This window comes from Achroia grisella, unplaced genomic scaffold (assembly GCF_030625045.1).
Source record: "Achroia grisella isolate CSIRO2021 unplaced genomic scaffold, CSIRO_AGI_Agris_v1 utg6800, whole genome shotgun sequence".
Classification (NCBI taxonomy): domain Eukaryota; kingdom Metazoa; phylum Arthropoda; class Insecta; order Lepidoptera; family Pyralidae; genus Achroia; species Achroia grisella.
The window spans coordinates 19,138-26,430 of NW_026712994.1; the positions used below are offsets into that span (position 1 = coordinate 19,138).

The window sequence follows — 7,293 nt, forward strand, 5'->3', positions numbered from 1 at the left end:
AGGAGGAAACTATCGGGTTATAAAGTTTGACCGCTCAGAACTATCCTTTAAACTATTCAAATATAAATTGCAGAAAGTTAGATTCGCTAGAGGATCTAACAGTAATAAGTACACATATCTAATATAAAATAATCATTATTTTCAGTTCCAATAAACATTCTTTCTTGACATTAATTACAATAATTTTATTTTCATTTAAATATAAGTGCAGGTATAGAAACGAAAAAACTAATACGTGGTTAAGGTAGTTTAAAATGGTAAATAAAATAATATTTATATTTATGATATTACTGCACAAAAATGAAGAATTTAGTTTTTAGGTATTCGATTTAGAAAATTATCTAATACCTATTTAAATAATACCTGAACTTTATAGATAATAAATCAATACTTTCCTTTCAATAGTATTGCATAATGTGATACCATACCATAACATGATACCAGTACAGAATACTGATTTCTGCAAAAACATATTTTATAATAATAACGAATATAATCTATAGTCTATTCTTATTATTCTATATTTCTTACTTTCCTTTATCCCTTTGTGTATCAAAACGATAATTTAAATTCAGGAAGACTATAAACAAAGTTGAAAATGAGAAACGACTTCCCAAATTAAGTGTTGATCATAATGACTCTGCTAACACAGTAAAAAGCCGAGTCATCATGAAGAGAAGTTTTTAGAGCGACAATTAAAGGAATGAAATTATGGGAAACAGAGTTCTCACAGACGCCATTAGCCAATGACTCTGTGACAGACGGCTTGCATAATAACACGATTTAATCATTGATTTAGTAATATTAGCGGTTTCTGACAACATAAAATCCACTTTGGGTTTCGAAGCCGTTGAGTTCCCTAAAAGGTAAGGTTTGGTCATTATTCACTGGTGTTCAGCGAAATTTGCATACGTTTTCATGGGCCGATTCACTATAATGAAACGATTTAAATTTAATTAACAACTCTCAAGCGATAAAATTCAGATGTGGCTATATTGAAATGAACTCAAAATTGATAAATTTATAGAAAGCTGTTACAGTATTTTTGGGTTATTTCATTTAAACATTAACCTATCAAGATTGTATATATTGTTATCAATAGATATTTGGAATTTACATATGCAAGTATTTGTATCTATTTCTATATTAAACGATGTGTGTTACTTTGTTTCTATAAATATTGTAAAAAATGCAGTTTTATTAAAAGACCCACCTACGAACATTCATCGTTCAACGTTCGTAGGGGTGTCCTGTAATAAAACTGCATTTTTTACAATATTTATAGAAACAAGTAACAAAGATTGTCCTCAACATGATCCCATTAGTACCATTACACATATAGGTATCTAATTTTCATCTCACATGTAACCACACCTAAAAAATGAGGACATTTCTTTTAAGGAATATCCTAATTTATCTAATATTATGTTTGTGTTCTAAACATAGACGTTTTCACAGCACAATTATAAATCGAGCCATTCATCAAAGTCAGCCTACCCGAACAAAAGGGCAGGAACGATTCTTTAAGATTAAGCTTGGGTATTAATTTTAATTATACGACGTTCTACAGTAATTATGTATTATTACTTACACTGTTCATAGTGTATGAGATTACGTTATCATATGATAACATCATTAGAATTGTCAGTTAGGACTTATAATGAATTTGTGTAGGTATATCAAACTTTGTAGACTCCTTTACAATTATGCACTAAATATTATTGTTTTGTAAGTCTTACTATTATAATTTTAATTAATAGATAAGTATAATTTATTTATTGTTATAAATATTATATTGGTATTCTATTATTTAATTGTTGTAATAAATTTAATTTGAATCTATGTATGTATATGAATATATATACAATATACATATATATAACAAGAACAAATATACTACAAGCTGTTTTATATAGATATTAGATAGATATACACATATTATAAACTTTTTTGTTATCTTTGCGACTACTAACTGGCTGGTAACAAAAATATATTGAAAACAAAACAACCTGACTTGTTCACTTCATAGTTAATTTACCGAAAATAAAGTTGTTATTTTCTAAACCATGTTAGATAACAGTAATAACACTGTACAGTCATATTTAGCATCCATTAAATTAACATGTTAGAAATTTGTCTATAACAGAGCTGGATGAAATAACTTGCAAGAACAAGGTGCGGACAAAGGAAAAGTTGGGGACAGTCTCCGAAGTACTCAATGGGTAAATACGAGAATAAATACCCAACAATCTCACCGAACAATTATTTCCCGAGAATGGCATTTAGGGCCGCTATGTAAATTATGTGAAATATTCCTGATATGAGGTGCTCCAAACTTTGGTATTCAGTCACAGTTAAAATTTGAGATGATAAATGGGGTAGATACGTTGTAATTACTTGACAAGTTATGAATATTGCGAACAATATCGAACCCTTTGTGAAACTTGCAGTTCAAATTGTTTGAACGTCAAAGGAAAAATTCTGCTAGTACATAGTTGGCCACTAACTAACTAATAGTTTCTCTTATTCAATTTAAAGATAAATAAATTTGTTTGTGAGACTCATTCGTAGCTCACCACAATAACTTATATTTCAATTGGCATAAGATCGATCGATGTTAAAAACGGAATTGAAAATGTCAAATTTCCTGAGATAAAGACACCGATAACAAATCAAATTAATCCAAGTGACAGCTGCAGTTTCGCCCCCTGCAAAGTTAAATCAAGTAATTTCAACAATAAGTACTATACCTAAGGTTGACCGTATATAAGTAATGTTGCGGTCCTTATCATGTAATAGTTAATACTACCTTTGTCTCTCCTGAGATTACACTTAGGAGTATAAGTACATACTTATTTATGAATTTTAACAATCGTAAGGATTCATATATATATGTACCTGTCATATTTTTTAGGAATAAAACAATTATTAATTGTAATATAATTACAATTTATTAACTCGTAATAATAATTATAATTATTATGTTTAATAGATGTGTAAATTAAATACAAATATGAATGTGATAATTGATCTATAATTATCTAAAATATTTGAACTGCGTAACGAAATTTACCTAGCGTGCGTAACGTTTGTGAAAATTGTACGATACAGTCATGCTCTAAACTTTGATATTCAATTATAGTTGAGACTCGGGATGATGAATGATGCGTTATAATTACTAGAATGAGACTCAAACATGGTGGACAGTATTGAAAATGAAAATCATAATAGTATTTATAATTGACATGCATATTTTCTAAACCTGATGACAATTTCATAGAAAAGTGCTTGAATATCTTATTAAAAAATGATATAGTAATAAATATTTATTTATAAAAATTCACTCCTAAACTACTGAACCGATTGCAAATTTGATTTGCACATTGTGTGCAATTTTATTCAATTTGAATTATAGTTTAGTTTACTTTTCAATTTACAGTCGCAATATTATTTTATTCAAGAATCTTAGCCATAGCAACGCGTGTCCGAGTCTGCTAGTACTAATATTAAAAAAAAAACAGTAAAATGGAAAACTTTTATCAGTTGAATTATTTTTGTACTCCGAAACATAAGTCTTGTATATTACTGTACTAGTAATAGAAGTGATCACGCTTACAGCCCATGTAAGGCGGCATCTCCTTGACAGATGTTCTTTTATTTCATTCGTCTTAATCCAATTATCCCAAGATACACATAGGTATCTGATATATATGATAAGGGTCCCAGTTATAAGAAGCGATTACTACCGGGCTCATGACTGTTACAACGATTATCTTGATCGAATGATAACAGCTGGGAGCAACGGCCTAATGTGCCTTTTGAAGTTAGGAGTGGTATATCATATAATCAGGCACCTAACATACTATGGCAAAATGAAATAATTAATATTTCATTTTGCCATAGTATGTTAGGTGCCTGATTGAGTGGGTGATTTTCGCACCTATGTTTAGAAAATGGCTCGCCTGAATATCCTAAGCTAAATTAAATGAAACTATAAGTTACTGAGTTCATATGGATTCCAGTATAGCGTACATAAATTTATATTTTGTAGCAGTAAAAACATGAAAAATGTTTGTTTTGGTATTTGATGTAGCTACTCAAAACTACCAAATTTCGTTATTGAAAAATCTACTTTCTCTTTAAATAATATGAGACAATTACACATATTTTGACTTAAAAAGCAATGTAAACAAAATAGAAATATTTTAACATACACATAAGCATAAAAATAGATTTTCTACTGAACCTAATACATATCTGTCACCGGAAAATGGCTTATAGATGGAAATAGAGTTCATTTCGTCACGGCAAATTGTGTTCTATACAGAATTTGTTTTCGGCTAGAGCCAGTATGAATAAATTGAGCACCGATACATTTAAGCTCGGCTGCGGCGGTCGAGGGGTGCGGGCGGCGCGCGCTGCACCGACTACGACCGCTATCTCAGGCTTTACGAGCACGCTCCCAATCGTTTGACATGGTGGGCTTATTTCTATGTCATTCGTATTTATGTTGTAACTTTATGATATGCAATAACTATTATCAAAAGTTATAGGCATACTGAGTACTTACCTGGGGTATATATTTAAAAATGTTTTTTAAGCTGACTGCTGAGTAGTGGATGTTCTCAATCCGGCTGCAGATATTATATGCTGTATAAGAATGTTCTTTAATTATATAAATATAATGTGGTTACTAATTAGATTATTGTTTTTTAAACAACAACATTTATTGTTCGTCTCAATTACTTTCTTTTTGTGAATTTGTTTTTAACATTAATTTGTCTTCTAATCTTATCATACAGATCTTTGTAAAATTTGGTAAGAACAGTCTACGCACCTCAGGTCGTATGTATAAATATTTCTTGATATATAAATCGTGACTTGGCTCTGAATTTCTTGCTTTATTATTGTCAATGCTCATTTGATTTCAAATGAAACTGATATTTTTCATATTGTTAATTGCGTCTGAAAACACGAATTATTTTATAGTAAATAAAGGTAGCTAAGGTAAGGATCATTAGTGAATAAATGTATGAACAGTGAGTCCTATACTATGCTGTGTTTGTTGGACAGTCTAGTGACGGTAGTAGAATAAACTGCTAGCTGAGCTGCTGAGCTGCTGCTCTGTCAGCTCGTGATCACGACTAATTACCTAACCTAGTCGAAACTGCGAGAGAGGTAACCTCCCTTACTCACCATGAAATTATTCGTATGAAGATCTGGTTAACAGTATAAATAAAGTGTATTAAACAAGAAAGTTAGTAACTAAAATATTTTTGTAATTAATAGAGTTATAGAATTCAGTCACTCTTGTAAGCAAATAATATTTTATCCCACAACTTTTTATGGAATATTTTTTACTATTATTTATTTTATATATTTTGTCATTTTACTCATTCATTTTCAACTATAATTATATATAGCTATCTGTCGCGCTGGTATAAAGTGGTTCTCGGTAACAAATCAAGATTGTAAAATAACTTAACGACCAGCCCACTATGCCGCCATACGTTTGAACTTTATAGTGACTATAATTATTTGAAATTACTTCATTACGTTATTTACAGCATTTAGAAAAAACCTGCATCAATTGCAGTATCTATTCATTATAACTACAGTAAAATTAAAAGTTTAAATCTTAATAAATTATTTATCTAATAGTAGATATATTTTAGAACTGTATTCATAATAGTTCGCTACAAGGTAGTTTTATTGGGTTCGTTGTCGATCGAACATAGAAAAGTGAGCTAAACGAATTTTTCTTATAGAGTTAAAACAAATGTAAGCACTTCATGCTACTTAAGTGGAACTTAGTATTTATTTCCAATACCTACTTCAATCTGAGAGAGCATTTCCACATTAATAACTGAGTTAAATAAGGAAATAAATGTAATAATATGTATAATCAAAGTTAAAATATGTATTCTTATTCTCCATCTATAATAACGTAAAAAATACACTCCAATAACTAATGATTCACATAATCCACATTTCTTTACTTAGTAATCATTTATTTATTAGTCAACAGCATTATTATAATCTAGAAGTTCCCGTGGTTTCACCCGTATTAAATTTAAATATGAAATATAGCCTATGTGTTATTCTGATACATAAGCTATTTAGTAGTTTTTGCGTGAAAGAGTAACAAACATCCATACTTACAAACCTTCGCATTTATAATAATAAAATAATATACATTTTATATATGTAGTTTACAATTAATTAGTTTAAAACGCTAATTGCTAAAACTCTAGTAACTATAATAGAATTGTCATAACTACCATTTCGTAACGACAGTTTTGAATGTGTCGATAATTTGATTATTAATTAGACAATTATTATTAAACTTAATTATCTATTAAATGTTTTGTCCAGTTAATAATATTAATGAATAATATTAATGATTAAAATTTTCATATTTGTTTCATAATGTATAAGTAATAAATTTAAGCTAAAATATAAGCAGGTTTAATATTTCGTAAAGTCTCTAATCATCAACACCGTTAAAAACTACTCACAAAATTGTTTAATATCACAGCATCGAACCTTACCATAACAAGAACGATACCGTTACTCAATGTGTTACGAATTATGAAAGTAGAATGATTACTTTATAAATATTTCATCAAACGTGCTGTCTTGTGAATTGAATTTTTATTACCACCTGATGTGCGGCTCGTTGGTCTAGGGTATGATTCTCGCTTTGGGTGCGAGAGGTCCCGGGTTCAAATCCCGGACGAGCCCAATTTTTTTAGTACATCGTATATAAAAGATATATTACTTGATATATGTATAAATGCATTTTATATATTTTTATAATTTATTTACTTCTTTAATAAGTCTATATATATAAGACGATATTAAAAAGGTGATGCTACGTGTTATCAGTTTATTTGTAATCATGTTCATAAATTAATCATAGACACTGGTCTAACTATTTATTCAACTGGATGATGTATTCTAAAAACCTCTTTTGAGCATGTCTTTAATCAGATTTATACTATTTGTTTTTATTATACAAATGATTAATACCTATTCATACTGTTTACAATGTTTACTCAACTTTTAGGTATATAATGTCATGTGTTTATACCTATAACTCATACACATATCTACGTAATTCTAGCGACCATAGTCTTAAAGAAATATTTAAATAAATAAGACCATCAAGACCCACAAAGGACTCTCCTTATAAAGTTAAATACATTTTGTAAACTTTCAACAGTTTACGACGATCACAGATATGGAGTAAAGAAAGATAACTGCTTGTACTCGCGTCTCCGGTTTTGGTCC

At 29.4% G+C, this 7,293-nt stretch overlaps 1 non-coding gene across 1 annotated transcript; it reads left to right on the plus strand.

Annotated features, from left to right (window-relative positions):
• The first annotated feature begins 6,673 nt into the window (after positions 1-6,673).
• Trnap-ugg (transfer RNA proline (anticodon UGG)) lies at positions 6,674-6,744 on the plus strand. Its single transcript has one exon. It is a non-coding gene; the product is annotated as a tRNA-Pro (tRNA).
• The last annotated feature ends 549 nt before the right edge of the window (positions 6,745-7,293 follow it).